This window comes from Balaenoptera borealis (genome assembly GCF_965194805.1).
Source record: "Balaenoptera borealis genome assembly, chromosome: 14".
Taxonomy (NCBI): domain Eukaryota; kingdom Metazoa; phylum Chordata; class Mammalia; order Artiodactyla; family Balaenopteridae; genus Balaenoptera; species Balaenoptera borealis.
The window spans coordinates 77,685,366-77,707,515 of record NC_138875.1 but is presented as its reverse complement, the minus strand read 5'-3'; the positions used below and the strand labels follow the sequence as shown (position 1 = coordinate 77,707,515).

Genomic DNA, 22,150 nt, shown 5'->3' with positions numbered 1-22,150 from the left:
CCTTGAGATCCATCCAAGTGGTTGGGGATATCCATGTTTTTTTGGGTTTTTTTCCCCTTTTCGTTGCTCACTAGTATTCCAGCGGCTTTTGTTTTGACTACTACGCATCTTGGTCTTTTTGAGGAATTTCATTTAAACAAAGTTTTCACCAGCTTTGCAAGAATCCTTTGACAACCATTTCCAAATAGAAGAATGAGACCGGAAGATGCTAAAGCCTGGTTGTAACATAGATAAATGTAATCTACACATTGAAATTCACATAGCTGTCTCCATTTAATAGTGAAGTAAATCCCCTGATCCTTGCGGGCATAATTTTATCTAACTTCTGGAGAGAAACAAGAGAGAGACAGAGAGACAGGGACAGAGAAAGAATTTATTCCTGGGGAAGAACTCGGGAGGTCCAGGTTTTTAGACCTTTGAGAAAAAACATCTTTGATGATCTCTGTAAGGATAACTTTGGTTTTCCTTCTCCTTTCTTTCTATTGCCCAATTCTCTTTCCTCCCAAGTTCTCATATCCTGTTCCTCAAAGAAAAGGTGACTTTTTAAAGACAGAGATGTGTTTCGTTTCTTGCCTTCCCAACAAGGGAGAAGGCTGCTATTTCTTTTGGATGAAGAAATCGAAAGACATTTTCTTTTCAGAGACAAATGCCAGGGCCTCTAGTTAATCACTTGAGAGAACTGCTGAGCAAATGACAAACAATACAAAGAAAACCCTGTGAAGCATTTATGTGCCTTGTCTCCTTTTACGGTACCAGCCCGAGCATTTGTTAAGCTCTCCGAAGTCTCTGTTCAGCATCGATTGTGCAAACCCAGGGACCCGAGATCCTCAGATAAGGAAAGGGGATGGTGTCCGGAGGCCAGGGTAGTGAATATGCACTTAGTAACACCTTGATCCTACAGGTTTCTTACAACTATAATAACTGCCTGTTGGGACACAAACTGCAGTTGAGATGGAGCGTTGTAGGAGAGACGGATATCTTCCCTGGAGGCAAGGTTTCTGCTCATCATTTCATGTCCCTCGGATTCCACCCCATTTCCTCATCACTTTCCAGCTCTGAGTCTGGACCATCCTCTTTATATCTAACTTTCCCCCTTTTCCTTCCTTCCTATGTCCCGGAAGGCAAATTTGAAAGCCATTGTCCAAGAGTCAAGAGCTAAGAGGTGCTCACTTCCATTTTAAACAGCATATTATATCTTCTTTAAAAAAATGTTTTCTAATGGAAGCTTTTTATTGCTTGAAACATAACTACTCAGCGTACAATGAGCTGATCTTACAGAGAGACCTGGGCTACAGCTTTTGTCATCTTGGGACTGTCCTTAATTTGCAGTGTGATTTCAGTTCTCTCTAAAGTTTTAAAATAGTACACGATGTGTTTATACTGTGGACATATGGGAGAAAAAAAGCCAAGAAAAGAATAAAAATTAAAATCCCTTGTAGTTCCACCAATCCCTTTTAGTCCGCAAGTTTTATTGGGTGAATTTCTTGCCCTACTTTTTAATGTACATTGTAAAAAAAAAAAAAAAAGTAAGGGACTTCCCTGGCAGTTCAGTGGTTAAGACTCCGTGCTTCCACTGCAGGGGGCATGGGTTCGATCCCTGGTCGGGGAACTAAGATCCAGCATGCTGTGCGGCAGGGCCAATAAATAAATAAATAAAATCAATCAATCAATCAATAAATATTTTAAAAAACAGTGAAATCGTGCTGTAATACTGTCTTGCAACCTCTTTTTTTTCCATACGACAATATAATATTAATGTGTAATCAGGACTATTGACGTCTGGGGCTGGATAATTCTTTGATGTGGGGACCGTTCTGCGCATCTTAAGATGTTGGCAGCATCCTTGGCTTCTGCCCACTACATCCTGGTCATCCTGGTACCACTTGCCTCTCCCCTTAGTTGTGACAATCAAAACGTCTCCAAACATTGCTGAATGTCGCCTGGGAGGCAAACGCACCCTTGATTGAGGCCTAGTTTATATATTTATTTTTATTTTTAAACTTTATTTATATATTTATATGTTTATGGAGTTCTTTATTTAATGTCTGTTCTCTTTTACTAGACTACAAGCTCCATGTTGGCAGGGACTGATTTTTTTCTTAAGGGTGTACAGTATGATATCACTTACAAGTGGAATCTAAAAAATGCAGCAAACTAGTGAATATAACAAAAAAGAAGCAGACTCACAGATGTAGAGAACACACTAGAGGTTACCAGTGGGGGGGGGGGTGGAAGGGGAGGGACAATATAGAGGTGGGGGAGTGGGAGGTAGAAACTATCTGAGTGTAAGATATGCTACAAGGATGTATTGTACAACATGGGGAATAGAGCCAATATTCTGTAATAACTGTAAATGGAAAGTAATCTTTAAATTGTATACAAAATTTTTTTTATTCGGTTGCACCAGGTCTTGGTTGCGGCTCGTGCGCTCCTTAGTTGTGGCATGTGAACTCTTAGTTGTGGCATGTGGGATCTAGTTTCCTGACCAGGGATCAAACCTGGGGTCCCTGCATTGGGAGCGCAGAGTCGTAACCACTGAAGCACCAGGGAAGCCCCTGTATACACAATTTTAAAAAAAATTTTAATAAAAATTAAAAATAAAGTGGACAAGAAAAAAAAGTACACGCACGACTTCCATTGCTGGTGATGAACCCAGATCACTTGGCTGAGGTGCTACTTGTCGGGGCCTCCCCTGGAGAGTTACCCTTTGTTCCCTGTTCCTTACTGTCACCTTCGGAAGCAAGTCACTACGCTCAGACCACACTTAAGGGACGGAGTCATGATCCGCTGCCTCAAGGGCAGCGTAGCTACATAAATTATTTGGAACTCTTCTGCCTGGGAGATTTGCCTCGTCTCCCTGGCATGTGGCTTCTCTTCTGTGTTCCCTGGCATCGAGCACAGAAGTCTGTCAGAGAGCGCGACACCTCCCGTCGGGTTAGAATACTCCCTGGGGAGGCATCTCCGGAAAGCTCGAGAAACAGGTGCAGCTTGGCATCGGAGCAGGCAAAACTCTGTCTAAAGGTCAGGAAAGGGGTGCTAGCCCTGGTCCTGCTGCTACCCACAGATGTTACCCACAGATGTCTTGAGGCAGTTACTTCCCCTCTCTGTGTTCTGGTGTGTAACAAAGCAGCCCAACACATAGTGGCTTGAAACAACATTTTATTTTGCTCTCCACTTTGTGGGTCAGGTATTCCGGATGGCTCGTTGGGGCAGTTCTTACTCGGGGACTCTCATGCCGTGGCAGTTAGATGTGCATTAAAGTTGCAGAAGGACTTCCCTGGCGGTCCAGTGATTGAGACTCCGCGCTTCCACTGCAGGGGGCACGGGTTCGATCCCTGGTCGGGGAGCTAAGATCCCACATGCTGTGTGGTGTGGCCAAAAAAAAAAAAGTTAAAAAAAATTTTTTTTTTAATTTTAAAAAATTAAAAAAATTTTTTTTAATTTTTAAAAATTAAAAAAATTTTTTTTTAATTTTTAAAAAGCTGCAGACATGCGACGGTACAATTGGGTTGGGCATCCCAAATGGCTCACCTGCCTGGTTGGCTGGCTGCCGGCTGCCCAGCTGGGTTGCAACCAGAGTGTCTACGTGGGATCTGACTAGCATGGCAGTCTCAGGGAAGCTGAGCTTCTAATATGGTGGCTCAGGGTCCAAGCAAAAATGTCCCAGCAAATAAGATGGGAGCTGCGGCAACACTTGACCCAGCCTCAAAAAACCACACCGACTCATTCCATCTTTTATGGGTTTTAAGTCAGTCACTAAAGTCAGACCAGATTCAAGGGGAAGAGACACAGACCTCATTTCTCTCTGGAAGAATTCTCAAATAATTTATAGCTATTTAAAAAAAAACCCTCCAGGGTGTCAATTTCCCCATTTGAAAATTAGGGCTCTAGAATGGATAAAGAAGATGTGGTGTATATCTATCTATCTATCTATCTATCTATCTATCTATCTATCTATCTATCTATACAATGGAATACTACTTGGCCATAAAAAAGAAAGAAATAATGCCATTTGCAGCAACATGGATGGACCTAGAGATGATCATACTAAGTGAAGTAAGTCTGAAAGGGAAAGACAAATACCATATGATATCACTTATATATGGAATCTAAAATACGACACAGATGAACTTATCTAGGAAACAGAAACAGACTCAGACATAGAGAACAGACTTGTGGTTGTCAAGGGGGAGGGGAGATTGGGGAGGGATGGATTGGGACTTTGGGATTAGCAGATGCAAACTATTAGATATAGGTTGGATAAGCAACAAGGTCCTACTGTATAGCATAGGGAACTATATTCAATAGCCTGTGATAAACCACCATGGAAAAGAATATGAAAAAGAATGCATATAAATATACATGTATAACTGAATCACTTTGCTTTATAACAGAACTAACACAACATTGTAAATCAACTATACTTCAATAAAACAAAATTAAAAAAAAAAGAAAATTAGGGCTCTAGATTAACCAAGTGATTCCTAAAGATTCATCCAACCCCAGTATTCTTTTTTTTTTTTTTAAAGTATTTGTTTATTTATTTATCTATGGCTGTGTTGGGTCCCCGTTTCTGTACGAGGGCTCTCTCCAGTTGCGGCAAGCGGGGGCCACTCTTCATCGCGGTGCGCGGGCCCCCCACCATCGCGGCCCCTCCCATTGCGGAGCACAGGCTCCAGACGCGCAAGCTCAGTAGTTGTGGCTCACGGACCCAGCCGCTCCGCGGCACGCGGGATCTTCCCAGACCAGGGCCCGAACCTGTGTCCCCTGCATCGGCAGGCAGACTGTCAACCACTGCGCCACCAGGGAAGCCCCCCAGTATTCTTTAAGATCCTACTCTCTAGATGAAAATCTAATATTCTCACAGTTTCAAGTGATGGACATTCAAGTTTATTGATTCTTCTCGTTGACCTACTATGTCAGCCCCCTGGTCCAGCCTGGTCCAGTCGTGAATAGTGGGCTCTCGAAGGTAGGGAGGCGGAAAAGTACAGTAGCCAGGGGCCTGGGCGGTGGCGCCGCACAGTCTGGGTCAAAGGTTGGCTCTGTTATTTACTTAGAGGAGTGACCCTGGGCAAGGAACTTCATTGTACCATGGCTCAGTTTCCTTATCTAGTAATACCAATCTCCTTGGGTTATGTAAGCTTAAAAGTGATAGCACAGATAAAGTGCTTAGAACAGCATAAGTACTTAACAGATACTCGCTTTTATTTTCCCCGTCAACGGGTTTGAGCTCCACTGGTGTTATCTTTTACGGAGGGAGAAATTGACGCGGTGGGCAAGTAACAAACCTGAGGTCACACCGCAAGCTGGGGTTAGAGCCAGGATTCAAAGCCTGATCTTCAGGCACCAGGACTGGTGTATCTTCCTCCAGGTTGCAAGACCCTGCAAAGAGAAGTAGAGAAGGTGGTCCCTGACTCAGTTGCCCTCAAACCCCCAAACGGCCCGATTCATTTGACAAGGCGGAGAAGGGCTTTCTGCCTCCCACGTATGCAATCATAGACTCATTCCTTATGCAATACACTCTGTAGTGACAGAGTTTGGAAATTAAGATCTTTAGGAATTAGCTAAATTGGATATCTTGTTCTCTGGACTTGTACTTGGCACGAAAAACTGATTCCTTTTCCCTGGGATGAAAAAAAAAAAAAAAAAATCCCTGTGGGGAGAGGTCTCAGGGGCGCCCTCTACTGAGAGAAAAAGGCAACGGAAATGGAAATGGTGATTTCTCAGGCACCTTGGTGTTTTCTGGGCTTGAGAAACCATTTCCTAGAGTTAGAGCTTGCGCACCTGGCCTGATGCAAAGACTGAGCATTTCCACTCAGGCTGTGTAGTTGGCCAGGCTCAAAGTTAGTCCTTAATAATAATAATTAGTATTCTATTAACATGTTTGAGCATTTAACGTTCTAGCAAAGTGCGTTCCCTTATTTAATCTTTACAGTAGTAATAGTGCCTCCATTTTATAGATAAGGAAACTAAGCCACAGAGATTTAAACTCACCTGTCCTTACAGACATTAATTTGTATCCGTCTGACTCAAAGTTTCTCACACTTGATCTTGTCCCATACAACTTATAACACTTATACAGTACACTTTGCATTCATTTGCCTTACATAGGTCTCTCTCTCTCTTTTTTTTTTTCATGGATGTAATACTTCCAGCCAGGCTAAAGGTACCTTGAGGTCTAGGACAGAGCTGTTTCTCACTATTGTCTCAGGGTGACAGACACAAAATAAGTACTTATTAAATGTAATTCAAAATTCACTCATTTCTCTGCTTTTGACAAGGAATTATAGAGAAGAGTTATATTACCTTGGACATTTAGGCAAATTGTTTTCCTCCAAATATTCTATGGGTTTGTTAAATAATAGCAAAAGATATGGCAATTCACAGTTGTTATAGCAATAAGGAGATAGAATTAGTGAAATAGATTGATAATCTCTAATCTCTAGGGAGCCAAGAATTTTAAGTGTATTGTTCCCACTCCCACCTCTGAGAAGTTGTGAATTTCAGTTGAATGGCATTTCACATTGTTTTCCAATTCACCAAAGACAAAGCTGTTTGCAAGCAAATCTAGTCTCAGCACTTGAAGATTCTAAATATAGTCAGCCCTCTGGCTCTGTATCCGTGGGTTGGTTGAATCCTGCGGATACAAAGGGTCAACTAAGGGACTTGAGCATCTGCAGATTTTGGTATCTGCTGGGAGTCCTGGAGCCCAGCCCCAGAGGGTACCGAGACATGACTGTACAATTTTTAAAAATACCTTTGTTGGAGTATAATTGCTTTACAATGTTGTGTTAGTTTCTGTTGTACAACAAAGTGAATCAGCTATAGGTATACCTATATCCCCATATCCCCTCCCTCTTGTGTCTCCCTCTTACCCTCCCTATCCCACCCCTCTAGGTGGTCACAAAGCACCGAGCTGATCTCCCTGTGCTATGCGGCTGCTTCCCACTAGCCATCCATTTTACATTTGGTAGTGTATATATGTCCATGCCACTCTCTCACTTCGTCCCAGCTTACCCTTGCCCCTCCCCATGTCCTCAAGTCCATTCTCTACATCTGCATGATTGTACAATTTAAAAATCTAGTTACAAGAAGCAGAACAGTGTCAGAAAAAGAGTGTTAAATTAGGGGTTAGGATACCAGTTTTTTTGTTAATCTTTTTAAATTATGCAATATACACACATTCAGAAAATGTACAGCTTAATGACTTATCACAAAGTGAACATCCATGAAACCATCACCCAGATTTTGTGTGAGACTCCAGGAAAGTCATCCCCTCTGGACCTTTGTGTCCCATCCGTTAGCAAAATGATCTGCTCCACTGTAATGTGGCTTTTAATTGCAACATTTCACTTCATCAGTTGCTTGAGCTATAATTTATTAAATTCTGTTTTGTTGGATATTTAGGGGGTTGTGGGTTTTTTCTCTGTATTAGGAAGAACCCTTCAACAAATAGCTCATCGTCATTCTTACTCATATCCATAGTGATTGCTTATCAAAAATTTCTAGAAGTGGAATTTCCAGGTCAACGGGAATTGCTTGATTTTTAGTGCCTTTGCAAGGCACATAATTAGCATGAAGAAGAAAAATGATTTTGTGAAAGAAATTTGGGCAGCGAAAGACATTTATAAATATGAAGATTTTGCTCTGGGGCATAGGCAGTCAAGAGGAAATCGTGCAGGCACAGAGTGGGCTACTTTGGAGGCTAAAAGTTTTCCTCAGAAAAATTACAATTTGCCGTTTTCAAAAATTGTAGTTTAGTTCGAACTCACCAGCTTCCCCCAAGAGGATCTGAGACAGCTTACAGTGAGAGAACCAGCGTCAAGGAGTCGAAAGCCATTCCTGGTAGAGCACCAAGGCAACAGACAAGCTACAACATAGCTTTTCAAAAGCACTCAACACCCAGCTCAGGGTGAAAAATCTCTTTTAAAGTTCAGCCAAGCTTTGGCCACTAGAGGGCACTAGCAACACATATTTCCAGCCGCTATCAGGGCTGCGGGAATTGGGGTTGGATTGTCCGTCCTCTTTCCATCCTCTCTCTCAGAGATAGGCAATGGCCTGGAGCTTCCAGAATCCTTGCTGGGAGGGGCCCTCCATGTTCCAAACCCCGAGAACTTGAATATTCTGTGAAACAGCTGCTAACTTTAACCTTGAAAGAAAGCCTGTGGGCATAAGGGGGGAAAAGACTGACTGCTCAAAATAATCGTGTTTTTTTTTTTTTAAAGTTCAAAATTATTTTTTCCACTTCCGATGAATAAGATTTATCACTGAGTGACATGCCACTCGTTAATTTTCTCTCTCTGCTTCAATTTGGCCTCTCATGAAGTACCCTGGGTTTTTATTTCCCTCATGTTGAAGGAATTTAATAACATTGACAGCCTAACATATAGCCAAATATCATAGCACCTGTAAGGGGTATAGTCCATAATTATTCATAATTAATATGAAACAGCCACCAGCGCTTATGAGGCAGCAATGATGCTCTGGGTCTTGGACTCTAAAAAGCAGCTCCAAATCCCCAGGCTAATAGGAACTGAGAGATGGGTGGTGCTTTGCAATGGATTAGAGACATTTGGATGCTTTCTGAGTCCCCAAAAAGTGGTCTTGCTAATGGCCATTCATAAGACCCTGGTCCTGTGCCTCTCACCAAATTACACACTCTGCTTCACCTGGGAGGACGATACACCCCCTGAAGTTTATCCTATATCAAATCAGAGTAGAATCTCTCTGGGCAGAGTCTAAGTTTTCCTATTGACAAGGTTGCCAGTTCAAAGAGAATCTATCTCCTCAGTGAGTGGAGGGGAAGGGAAGAAATCAGTCATCAGCTTTAAATTGCTTTTTGTTTGGTTTTGGTTTTTTGTGGGTTTTTTTGGCCACACGGCTTACAGGATCTTAGTTCCCCGACCAGGGATCCAACCCGGGGCGCAGGCAGTGGAAACACCGCTGGACTGCTAGGGAATTCCCCAAATTGCTTTTTAGCTTTATTTTTTACATATTTTTTCAGTTTGTAATATACTTATTTTTAAAATTGAGATATAATTGACATATAACGTATTCGTTTCGGGTGTACAGCACAATGATTTGATAAATGTATCTATTGCAAAATGATCACCATAAGTTTAGTGAATATCCATCACCTCACATCATTACAAAATTTTTTCTTGTGGTGAGAGCTTTTAGGATCTCCTCTCTTAACAATTTGCAAATATACAATACGGTTTTGTTAACTATATTCACCACGAGGTGCATGACATCCTCAGGACTGATTTATCTTATAACTTAATGACCAGCTTCATGCATTTTGTCCACCCCCAGGCCTCTCCTCTAGCAACCACCAATCTGTTCTCTGGACCTGTGAGTTCGGTTTTGGGGTTCTTTCTTCCTCCCTCCCTCTCTCTCTTTCTCTCTCTTTCTTCCCTTCCTTCCTTCCTTCCTTTTTCTTTCTTTCATTTTAGATTCCACATATAAGTGAGATCACGCAGCATTTGTCTTTCTCTGTCTGACATCTTTTACTTAGCAAAATGCCCTCGAGGTCCATCCACGTTGTCACAAATGGCAGAATTTCCTTCTAGCTTTTCTTCTTACTAGAGAAGGTGCCTGGAATTCTAATGTTTTCCCCCAAATTAGGCCTAAACAGGAGTTGCAAATAAAGGAGTTTGAGCCAAGATTTGGAAAATCGGGGTGTACAGCCTTTTAAAAGCCTCTTTTATTAGCAAATGTAAGAGGCGCCACATCCAGAAAGCTGCTCCCTCTTCTGCTTGGCTGCAAAGTCATATGTCTTCCTTTTAATGGTCTCCTCCTTTATCCTCAAGGAGCTTCTGCCCCTCCGAGGCTGAGTCTCTTTGGTTATCAGCAAACCACAGGGGCCTGATAACTTCAGAAGGGAAGCACCTATTTCAAATGGGAGGCACCTATCTTCATAACTTTCCATTGTGGAAGGAGAAAATGCTTTGGCAAAGATAAATGACTGATTTTAATTCGGACTCGACATCCATCTTGGCAAAAACTAAAACTGGTTTGGAGAGATTAAAAACGTGGCACGGAGGTTAGACAGTCATTCCTGCAAAGGAAATTCTGTGCAAAGATAAGCCTGGTTCTTTGGAGCATGAGATGTTTTGACTGTGAACACTTTGATTTTCTTTACATCCCTTTCTTTCTTACAAGACATTTCTCCTCTAGGTCTTCCTTTTCTTGTTTGAATGTTTATCCATTTGAAAGGCCTGGTTATTTAAGCCAATAACAAATCTCTCCTGTTGCTCTTGGCTGGAAACTTCTGAGAGAGAACTTGATAGAGATTTTCTTCAGAAAGCAGGCACAGGAATTTCGAAGTGGCCAGGCAGTACCTTGAGACCTTATTAGAGCACAAAGAGAAAGAAATACATTTAATCAAAGAGCCTTTGCCCACACCCTCCCCCTTTTCCCCTGCCCAGTGTTTTGAATCCGCTGAGTGTTGTGTCAGTGTTGGTTCCTAAGCTTGTGGTTTGTCGGAAGAGTTCAAAGGCATCGTCTGATATTTCGATGTAGCATCACTCAGTGGAATGTCTTGATCGTATCTTTCAGAAACACACTCTACTATGAGGCAACAGGTCAAGGATGGAGTCCAGAAAAATCAAAGACTGCCCAGATTCTTTAGGAGAACTTCGCTCACAAGGCAGGGCTTCACAACCACTGGACTGAGGAATCCATCTTTGCGGTGCTGGCTTCTCTCCTACTCTTTCTTGGATGCATGTGTGTGGTTAGATTTTCCAAGATAATTGGCTTTAGAGACTCAGAACCTGATAGTCAAAACTTTCAACAGAGAAGTTCCCGAGTTACGGACTACAGAGAATTTCAATATAAATTCAAAATTTCGTGCATATTCAGCTGCTGACACCTAGAACTGGAGTGCCCATGAGTCCACGGGGACCCTGGTAAAAAATGATATAAGGAAAGGCTCTTAAAATGACTTACGGGGTCAAGTAGATGTTTCATTAAACGTAGGCAAACAGACCTGAGATGCAGGCACAGAATCGAGAGCCACAGTGACTTGTCCAAGTGTACTTCATAATTGCTCGTGGTGATGGTGATGAGGGTGATGGTGCTGGTACTAATGATGATGGTGCTGATGATGGAAATGGTGGGAGTGGTACACACGGTGATGGTGGTGGCAATGGTGGTGATGGTGGTGGAGAGAATGCTGGTTGAAGTGGTGGTGATGATAGTTGGGGTGTTCACAGTGGGTATGATAACAGCCAGGGGGGACAGTAGTTATGGTGGAGGTGGTGGTGGTTATGACGGTGGTTATGACAATGGTGAGGATGGAGGTGATGATGGAGGATGGAGACGAGATCCCAAATCTGAGTCTTCCTAGCACCCAACTCTTACTATTACAGCCAATATGTTAGCCGAGGATATTAGACAAAAAAGTGACTCATAGGAGAGCACACAGAATGTTGTGAGGGTGCTGTGAAGCTTTTATAGTTAGTGTATCAAGTTTACTGTATTGTTTTCCCAACAAAAACAATAAACTCTTGTTGAAGCAAATATAGAAAATATATCAAAGTATAAAGAGGAAGTAGCAAGTATACCTGGGAGATGAGATTTTAGGACAGATTTGCTCCTGGTTTGTATTTTCTATGAAGGTTTTACACATTGATTTTATCTTGGCAGATAAGGGGGAAATTGAGGATGCCAATACAGACTCTTATTTTAATGCTTTAATAACCCTGTGATGTATATGGAATCACTCTGATGTTGTCGTTGAGAAAACTGAACGTTGAAGTCACTTGCCTACAACAACCTACAGCAAATAAGTGGCAGAGTCAGGACGCGAACTCAGGTCTCTCTGACTCCCAAGTTGCCTCAGATCTGACATATGATACTGTCTCCTGAGGATAGCCTTTAGGATCGTCACAGAAATACTGTCTTCAGGGATGATACATCAAGAAGCCTTAAAAGTGGTCCTCTGGTGGTTTGTATAATTCAAGCTTCTTGTCCCAAAGCAGATGTTGCTTTAGCAGGATTCTAGTGAACCTGGGTTCTAGTCTTCTGGAATCACAGGCACTTAAGAATTGGACATGTTCTTGGCAGGCTTCTATTCTTTTTTTTTTTTTTTTTTTTGGCTGTATTGGGTCTCCGTTGCTGCGCACGGGCTTTCTCTAGTTGCGGCGGGTGGGGACTACTCTTCGTTGCGGTGCACGGGCTTCTCATCGCGGTGGCTTCTCTTTGTTGCAGAGCACAGGCTCTAGGTGCGCGGGCTCAGTAGTTGTGGCGCACGGGCTTAGTTGCTCCGCAGCATGTGGGATCTTCCCGGACCAGGGCTCGAACCCGTGTCCCCTGCATTGGCAGGCGGATTCTCAACCAGTGTGCCACCAGAGAAGTCCCCAGGCTTCTATTCTAAACTCTTCTTAGCACAAGAAAATCCCTTTTTTAACATCCCAGATAGATGGTCCCCACTTGGCTCTTGAAGATTGCCTTCCTTGGGAGCTCTGGCTCTCACAGACAGCCTCTCCTTTATCTATATTATAAAACACCCTAGCTTTAAAATCTCTATCACATGCTGAACCCTAATTGATTCCCGTGTCACCTTCATCAACTATACTGGATGAGGTTCTTTTTTCTTCCACAACACAACTCTCTAAATATCTGTGGGCTGCCATCTTCTATCCCCAGGATTAACAGCCACAAACAACTCCATCTGTTTGCTCCAAGATCCAGAACCCCTTCATCTTGGTATCCCCTGTCCTTCACAAACAATAGAGCCCCAGGCCTGAATCCTACAGGTTCTCCAATAGAACCTTGGCCAAGAGGCTATTCTGTGAACGAACCCTAACACACCCCTGAGTTATTTTTCTAAACAGCTTAATTGGGATATAATTCACATACCATACAACTCACCCATTTAAAGCGTGCAATTCAGTGGCTTTCAGTATATTCACAGGTATACGCCACTATCACCCCAGACAATTTTTGAATATTTTCATCCACTCAAAAACAAATACTCTACCCCTTGGCTATCATTCCTATCCCTGCCGTGAACACTTTATATGAATGAATCATATAATATGTGGTCTTTTGTCTCTGGCTTCTTTCCCTGAGCATAATATTTTCAAGTTTCACCCATGTGGTAGCATGTGTCGGTATGTCATTCCTTTTTGCGACTGAATAACTTTCCAGTGTGTGGATAGATCACATTTTCTTTACCCGTTGGGCGACTAATGGACATTTGGGTTGTAGCCCCCTCAATTTACTTGGGCATCACTTATGATCGGTTGGTTTCAGTAACCCAGACTGCCAAGTCACAGTCACATCAACCGTGATGAAACCTCTTGGCCATCCTGCGTTTTGGCGTTGGATTAAAACATAAAAGTGAGTCTAAATGCATCCCTTGACATTTTGTCGAGCAATATTTAGAATTTTAGATTCTTTTAAAATCATCTAAATTTGAGGTATCCTTTCCAGCTTGATGACATCTCCAAAGAAGCATGCCTTTAGGGTCATTATCAGTAATAAAATGGACAGAGAGGGTCCAAGGACAAAGCTTGACACTGAAACAATGTTTTCCCAAAGTAAGTTCCCTGGATAGCTAATTCCATGAGATGTCAATAGACATCATGCAAACGAAGGTCATCCACCAAAAGGGCATGGACCCCTCCAGACTCTTAGTTCATTTCTACCCAGCGACCAAAAACATGCTGTGTTTCTGAGGCATCGGGGTCCTGTGGGTCCGAGGAGATGGGGACACAGGAATCCAGCTGGCTGCTTGCATGAGGCGAGGTTAGAGGCTACTCCCAAGTCTCCCAGGGGCATAGTTATAGTAGCTGCTACCAGCAGAGAGAAAGCCTTGGGTGGATACTAGCTTTCTGGAAAGAGGCTCCTTATCGTTTCTGTCTCAGGGTCTTGGGACACATCTTCCGTCATCCCACAGAAGCCAGTGCCAGGGTCCAGGGGACTCTGGCCCGGTGAAAGCTAGAATCATCTTCCACCCAAGTTCCATGTCGTAAGAGTTCTGGGCTAGCGGATGAAGGATGGCTGCGTGTGCTTGTGAGAGCGGCCCCTTCTGGGCCCTATATAACGCACTCACTCACCCCACTTCTCTTTGCTTTGACAGGAAGAAAATTCACCCCAATAGCAGAGAAGTCAACTTGGTGATGGTATTCTCCAGGAGGTCTTTGTTCCATTTAAGGTTTAAATCAGAGGGGATCACACAGGCTCTAAGACCCCCTGGCTGTCTTTAAAAAAATGTTTTTTTCTCTAAGTAAAAGATCAAAGATTCAGGACCTCAAGGGAAAAGGATTGGAGGGAAGAATCATGGCCGAGCATGGAGAGAAATGTCCATGTGGCTTAGAAGGCAACCAGCTTAATACCTTATTTCTTGTGATTGCTTTTTCCCCCTTACAGACTTCAACTGTCTCCTTATCATTATCAAATAATTGCAACATTTGGAAAGTACATGGCAACAGTTTATAAATCGCTTGCACATATATATATATTCTCTCTCTCTCCTTCTTCTTTGCCCTGTCTCTCCATGTCTCTCTGTCCTTCTATCCCTCTGGCTCTTTCTCTGCATTTAGACCCTCACGATAACCTTTCAAAGGACATATGGGACCTTTTACGGATGAGCAAACTGAGCTTCGGGAAAGAAGACCCCCCCCTCGCAAACCCGCAGCCAGTCAAGTGGCAGAGCTGGGATCTGCTGACTGTGTTGGATGCTAGCATTTTTTCTCTGCTCTACCAAGTTTGCTCTTAAGGACAGAATCCTGGAACCTCTAGGCAGTGGGCTGGGGGGAAGATCAGTTAGTTATTGAGACAAAGACTCTCAAGGAAGCCTGAGAGCCTCTTTGCCGTAGTTAATTCTTCATCAAATGCATCTCTCCCTCCCCATTCCAAACCAACCAGAGACAATGATATGATTTTATTTTATTTTCTTTGTTTGTCTGACCTGCTTATCTCACCTGCTTTAAAGTTAGCTTCTATATGTGCACGTTAAAGGTCATTAGACGACTTGGGGGCCTCCTCTGTCATTAGTTAATGCTTGAGAAGGTCTCGGGTCCGGCTCACGGTGCCCGGGCCTTTGCACCATACATCAATGACAGCCAACAGGCGGCCCGGCCCTCTTGCTTCCCTCACCAGCATCTGCCTCCGAACCGGCTGCGGCTCGGAGGGGTCGGAGACGAGTTTAATTTAAAGACGAGCCCCCCCTTTGCGCTGCCAAAGGAAACGGCGTGTCAGCTACGTCAAAAATAGATACTGTTGTGCAGATATATGGACGGGGAGGTGGACGCCGCCCCTGTCATTCATTACCTGGATTGCCTTTAAATGTCAAAACAAATCCTTCTCCGGTCCTTCTCCAAAACTTAAATCATCAAGAGAGGCAGGGTCGGCCTCTGCAGTTCGGAATGCTGGAAGAGAGGGGGATGGGTAGATGATGCGGTGAGGAGGGGAGGTAAGTGAAGGCTGCCCGTGTTTCTGGGGCTCAGCGTGTACGTACATGCAGCAAAGATTTCCCCTGTTTGCCTCGGAAAATTGTGGAGATTGGAGCCTGCCCCTGCTGTCTGGAGATTTATTTCCCAATTCCGGACGAGTGCCTCTCGACGTGTAAATATTGATGTGGATTTGTGTAAAAGCAGCCACGATGCTATGTATCAAAATGAACAGCTGATGTGAACGTGAGCGGTAAGAAGAAGCGTGACACACATAGAACACCAATTACACTGGGTTACATTAGTCCATGCTTTTTCTGTGCGAGGCATCTGATGTTCATCTCTTTTAATACTAGAGCAACCCTATGAGCTGGATTACCCCCATTTTACAGATGAGGAGACTGAGGACTGGAGAGGTTGAGGTCCCTGCTCCAGGTTGCACAATACGGCTAAGGGGTGGGACTCAAGAGCCCACAGTCTTAGGCTCCACGTGGGGTTGGGTACATAATCAAAAAGCTTAAACTGTAGCACATCGGGAGAGAAATGCAATGCTTAGCTTATATTGGCATGGATGGCTTAAAGCTGAGGAATAAATACATTGTAATAAGGTGATTTATACTGTTTGAAAAAAATCAATGCATGCATTAGTGGTTACGAGGCTAGGAGGCAGAGCCAGATTCCCTGGCTTTGAATCCTTCTATTTCCTACCCATGGGCACTCGGGCACATCAGCGACCTGTTTGCTCCTCAGTTTCCTCATCTGTAAAATAAGGAGAATAACATTATCCTCCTCATAGTGTGGTCAAGAGAATAAAAGGAATTAATACTCATCAAACACTTTAATAGCTCCTAAGCATGAGATGAACATTTAATAAATATTAGCTACTGTTAAGCACACACATATCTAGTATATCCTGCTTTTAGTTCTTTTAACTAAATAACGTTATGGCTTCCACATCAAAGAATTCTAAACTGCTGAGACTTTTCTGAGAATATGGGGATATCGATTAGATAGGTAGAGAATATGTTTTGCAGCATTTACATATTTAAAAGAATTGTCATATTTTGGGTTGTGTATGCATACAGGAAAATACTGGTGTTTTTCAAAGTGTATATATATATATATATATATGGCCTGTGGGATCTTAGTCCCCCCACCAGGGATCGAACCTGGGCCCCGGCAGTGACAGCACCGAGTCCTAACCACTGGGCTGCCAGGGAGTTCCCTATAAATATATTTTGAAAACATATGATAGAGCTCCAAAGGGAAAACAATCCAAATGTCCATCAGCTGGTGAACGGAGACATAAAATGCAGTGTATTCATATAAAGAAGTATTACTCAGCAACAAAAAAGAACAGAGCACGTATGCTGGTACATGCTGCCGCACAGACGAATCTCTAAAGCCTTATGCGAAGTGAAAGAAGCCAGGAGCAGACGATGACAGAGTGTATCCATTTACACGCAATGTCCAGAAAAGGCAAATCCATGGAGATGGAAAAAAGATTAGTATTTGCCTGGCTCTGGCGTCAGAATGGGGAGTGGCTGCAAATAGACTCAAAGGCCCCTTTTTGGGGTGATGGGTATATTCTAAAATTGGATCATAGGGGACGTTGCACAACTCCGTACATTTACTGAGATGGTATTGAATTACACACTTAAAATATGTCAATTTCATGGAATATAAAATTTGTTTAAACTTATAAAAGGTCAACTCTGCCCTTTCCACCTTTGTGATCAGTATTTCTATGTTCCTAACAACAGTACATGTTTAAATATATTTATTCTATTAGATATTTGTAATTATTATTTCCTTTTTATAAAATATGATTAAACAGTAATGTATGGTTGCTGTAAAAAAACAAAAATCCTAGACTGTGCAGAAATGTAAAGTAAAAAAGTGAAATTCATCTTTTTTCTATACCTTTTCTGTTCAACTACTTTACTCATAGCTTAGTATATATACTTCCAGACTTTTTCTAGAAATATATATCATATACATTATACTTGTACACTGTGTATGATATATGTGTGTGTAATACTTATGTGTATACATTGTACACACATGCACACATATATGTATATATGTATACATACATATATACATATAAAATCTATGTGTGTATATATACGTGCATATATATATAATCTTTATACATATATATATAGACATGAAAAAGATTTTACTTCTGTCATTTTCACAGATGAGTGTTCATAGTATACAACTGTCCTGCACCTAGAGGTCTAATTTTACCCTGTAAGCAATCTTAGCAAAGATGCTTCTACACCGTGAACCCATCACAGTCTCCGTCTTGGGCACCAGCCCTGTCTGGAGTCCGGTCTAGCTCCCCAAACCCATGCCTTGCTTACATGTCTGTCCCAAAGTTCAGAATGACCAGGCTCTGCATCTTATTCCCACAGGACAAGCTCGGGGTTAACCCCGAATGCACCAAGCTGAGTCCCTGTGGAGGGTGCTTGGCTGTGCCTCTCCAGTCTGTCACAGACTGGGGACCAGGGAGGGCTTCCCAGACAACCTCTAAATCAGTGGATCTCAGCCTCAGCATTATTGACATTTGGGGCCGGATGATTCTTTTTTGCAGGGGTAGGGGGCTGCCCTGGCATTGTAGGATGTTTAACAGCATCCCTGGCCTCTACCCACTAGATGCCAGCAGCATCCATGCAACCCCTCCACCCCCGCCCCAGTGATGACAATCAAAAATGTCTCCAGACATGGCTTGATATTCCCTGGGGAGGACAAAATCACCCCCGGTTGAGATCCACTGTTCTGGAGAAATCATCTCTTGTTTGTTTTTTCCCATCCGTCATCTGGGTTCTTTCAGGGAACTTGTTCACATCACGTAGCCAGTGGAATCTGGTTAGCTGAGGGAAAGGTCCTCCGAAGGAAATATTTGTATATTCACTCAAGACAAAGTCACTTCCTGTTGACAGATCCATTAGTGACCAGAATATATGAAGTCTTATAAAGAAAACTGATTTTATTGTGTGATTACAAAAGCATTATATGTTTTTTTGGTTTAAAAAAATGGAACATTACTACTATGTATGATTTAAACAGTGAAAGTTCCTGGAAATCCCATCCCCTTAGAAAACCACCATGAACATCTGACCCAAAGACTGCCGTACACATCCACACATGAACACACACATGTGCAACCATATGCATCTATATTTAAAAGAGAGACTACTATGCACTTTCTTCAGCAACATTTTCCTCCGACATGATCAGGGCATCTTAAGTATTAGTCAGCTATTGCCACAATAATGCTGCATAACAAAACCGTCCCCAGACTCAGAGGCTTAAAGCAACAATCATGCACTCTCAAGCCCACAGTTCTGTGGGTCAGCTGCCTCTCAGTTGGACTTCAGGCTTCAGTTTGAGTCCAAGTCTGGTTTCCCTGGACCATCTGGGGCATGTGACCTGCCCCATGTGTCTCATTCAGGGGCACTGGCTACAGTGGGCATGCTCTTTTCATGGTGGGTCACCAGCATGCAAGAGAGCAAGGCCAAGTGCGCAAGCACATTTCAAGCCTCTGTGTGCATCACATCTACTAGCATCTCATTCGTCAGAACAAGTCACATGGCCAAACCCCAGCCACCTATGTAATATAGTATGAGACCACAGCAAGGGTGCCCATGTGTAATACCACCTCAGGGGACCATCAAATCATTAGGACCAATCATTTAATCTTCTGGACTTACGTATGGATGTGTCTCCATGTCTTATAATCAATCAATGGTTTCAGACCTTGTCTGGCTTGGGGTTCAGATCAGCCCTCCCTCCCCGAATATTCTATTTCCATGTAGCTTCACGGTCAATATTCGTAGCCACAGAATTTCTCTTCAGAGATTCCCTTGTGTCTCTTCAGAGACAAGTTATATGACCCTGGGCAAGTTATTTAATATCCCCATGCCTCAGTTTCCTCCTTTTAAAAAATGCATAAGAACTATATCTAACCTGTAGGGCAGTTGAGAGGAAAAAAGGTGATAACTTAACCACAGATGCTGGCACACAGTGCAGGCTCAAAAATTGCAGGTATTATAGTCATTTTAATGTCATATAAAAACCTCTGGACCTGGAATCAGAATGCCTGGAGTTACTTCCTGCCATTAAGCAGCCGTGTCGCCTGGAGCCTGTCACATCTGTTTCCCTCATGTATAAAATGGAAAGAGCATTCCCTGACCTGCCTCTTTCCTGGGGCGAATCAAGAAACTGAGTGTGATGATGAGAGGGAAAGTACTGTATAACAACTCAACATCCACAACGAATTATTGTATATATTGTTTTCAGCCAAGCTTTCTTTTCATGCACAGTGTCCGACAAGTTAAATGCTAGCCAGAAGGATCTTCCAGAACCGGGCAGCTTGAACATGAAGCAGATACAATTTGGAGAGGGAGAAATTTCGTTTGCCTTCCCTGTAAAATATGGGAGAAGCAGGAGAGGCAATAAGGACCGGCAGTAAACAGTGCTAGTCATTTGTATCTACTCATTAACATTGATTCATTTCATGTCATTTTCACCACTATGGGGAGAGGTGGAGAGCCCATTGTGCACATGGGGAAACTGAGGCACCCAGAGTTTCTAAGAGAATGGATATATACACTGCTCGCTTCTGCCTGAAACCGCCTCTCGCTTGAGATGGTCTGCACCAATCGGGGGCCCATCTGAGAAGCAGTTTCGCTGTGAGGTCTGGGATAAGGAGCTTGCAAATGGGTAAGTATAGGAGGAGCTGGGAAACAGAAGGTCCAGGAAGAAATTAGAGGATTCTATCAATAGGAGGAATCACCAACCAGACGATCTGAGAAACCACATAGGTCCAGCCACAATGGGACTCTTGAAAGGAAGCTTAGGGGGTGCAGATTGTGATGGGAAGAGGGGTCCGTGAGACGATCTGCTTCTGTATGGCTGTGGCCTCTGTGAGTTCAGCTCCAAACCTCTGCTGGAGAGCCTGGGGCTGATGGTGGTTGATATTTGGGAAGCAGAACTGGAAACAGAATAGAGAAGTGCTGACACCTCTGCTTTTGTCATCATGTCCAACCAAGACGACCTTCCAAGGATAATGGCTGTGTTTCATTCCACCCTCTACTCACACAAATCCCACTTTTGGCCACCTACCGTCTGGACCCCACACTAAGGGGACTCTTGGAAACATAGCTCCAATGTTACCAGGTTGACACTCTACCAACCGCCACATATTCCAAATGTGAGTCTGTCAACTCACAGGTACATTTCAAGCCTCTGTGTGCGTCACATCTGCTAGCATTCCATTGGTCAAAACAAGTCATGTGGCCAGCCCCCCGCCCACCTATGTAATATAGTATGAGATCACAGCAAAGGTGTCCATGAGTAATACCACCTCAGGGGACCATCAAATCATTAGGACCAATCATTTAATCCTCTGGGAGAATCCACTCGCAGACCTCCTGTACCTTTAAAACAAGCCTCTCTGTTTAGAGGAATCCCTCCTATGCCGGGCATGTATTTAAATGTACCCTTCCCTGACTGTATTTCCTCATCCTAAGATCTCTTCATGACATTTATTATTCAACTGAGTTATGTTTATTGTAGAAAATAGGGGAATAAAATAAAACAATGGAAAATTTTAACAACATAGTTCCGCCATCCAGAGATAACCTCTGTAAGCTTATTAGTATACAGCCATATAGATACATAGTTTTTCTAACGAAATTGGGGTCATATAGTGTATACTGTTTTATGAGCCACCAACACCCACTTACAGACTACGTACATTCACTCTTAGCAGTAGTTTTCTAAGACATTCAATATGGTGACACAATCTAGACAACCAGTTTTCTATTGCTGGAAACTTGGGTTCTTTCCAATTTCTTTCCACTGTAAATAACACTGCCATGAACATCTCGCATCTAAATATCAGTACAGAATTCTGAGTAGTTCTTTAGGAGGAACTCCTAGCAGGGGAGTTACTGGGGTTCAAGGCTTTTTGAAACATGTTTAAAATTTTCCCTCCAGAAAGGTTGACCCATTTGTACTCCTTAGTGTTTAAGAATTCTTCCTTAAGTTTTACAAAACTAAAGAATTTCGGAGTTAGCTGTTATTTTCAGTTAGCAGTAAAGTTCATCAAAACCTTCAATCAAAGGTTCATCCGCTCAATAAATGAGTGCAACTATGTGTCAGGCACTGGGGACACAGCGGTGAACAGAGCAAGTAGAAATCTTCACCCTGGAGAGTTAACATCTAAAGAGAAAGCCAACATTGAGAGAGTGGCTACTTTTTCAGTTCGCCTAGTCTAGACTGGTCCTTCGAATCATAGAGCAGCCCATTTGCTCTCCAAGCCGATCCATTTTCCCTGTTATTTGCAAAGCATCATTATTCTCCCTCCAGAAACCCTGAAGCAGGTAAGTCAAGGAGGTAGGTAAACTTTCTCCAAGTGAAAAGAGTTCACCCCAACTCCCCACCCCCAAAGTGAAAGGGAAAACAAAACCCTCAATGAAGTAGGTCAAATACATTTGGAGTTGCCCACCCCGCCCTCCCAGGAGATGTCTCCTGCTGTAGTGACTTCATAAGCCGTGCAGCACTGGGCAGAGAATCTGGGATGATGTCACCTAGACGCTGGGATATATTTATGGCTTCGTGCCCGCAGCTACCTTTGGGTAAATACATCAAGAGGCCATCGCAGTAAAGGCGGCGAGTGCTGGCTGAGTGGTTTACGGTCGTGCCTAAGCTGAGAGGTGTGTTTGCAGGCCTTCTTG

At 43.1% G+C, this 22,150-nt stretch overlaps 1 long non-coding RNA gene across 1 annotated transcript; it reads right to left on the bottom strand.

Moving 5' to 3' along the window:
• Positions 1-2,577: 2,577 nt before the first annotated feature.
• Positions 2,578-21,906, bottom strand: LOC309611385. The gene is made up of 3 exons (XR_014234496.1): positions 7,773-21,906; positions 5,289-5,382; positions 2,578-3,362 (listed from the first exon to the last, which is right to left on the bottom strand). It is a non-coding gene; the product is annotated as an uncharacterized lncRNA (long non-coding RNA).
• Positions 21,907-22,150: the final 244 nt, after the last annotated feature.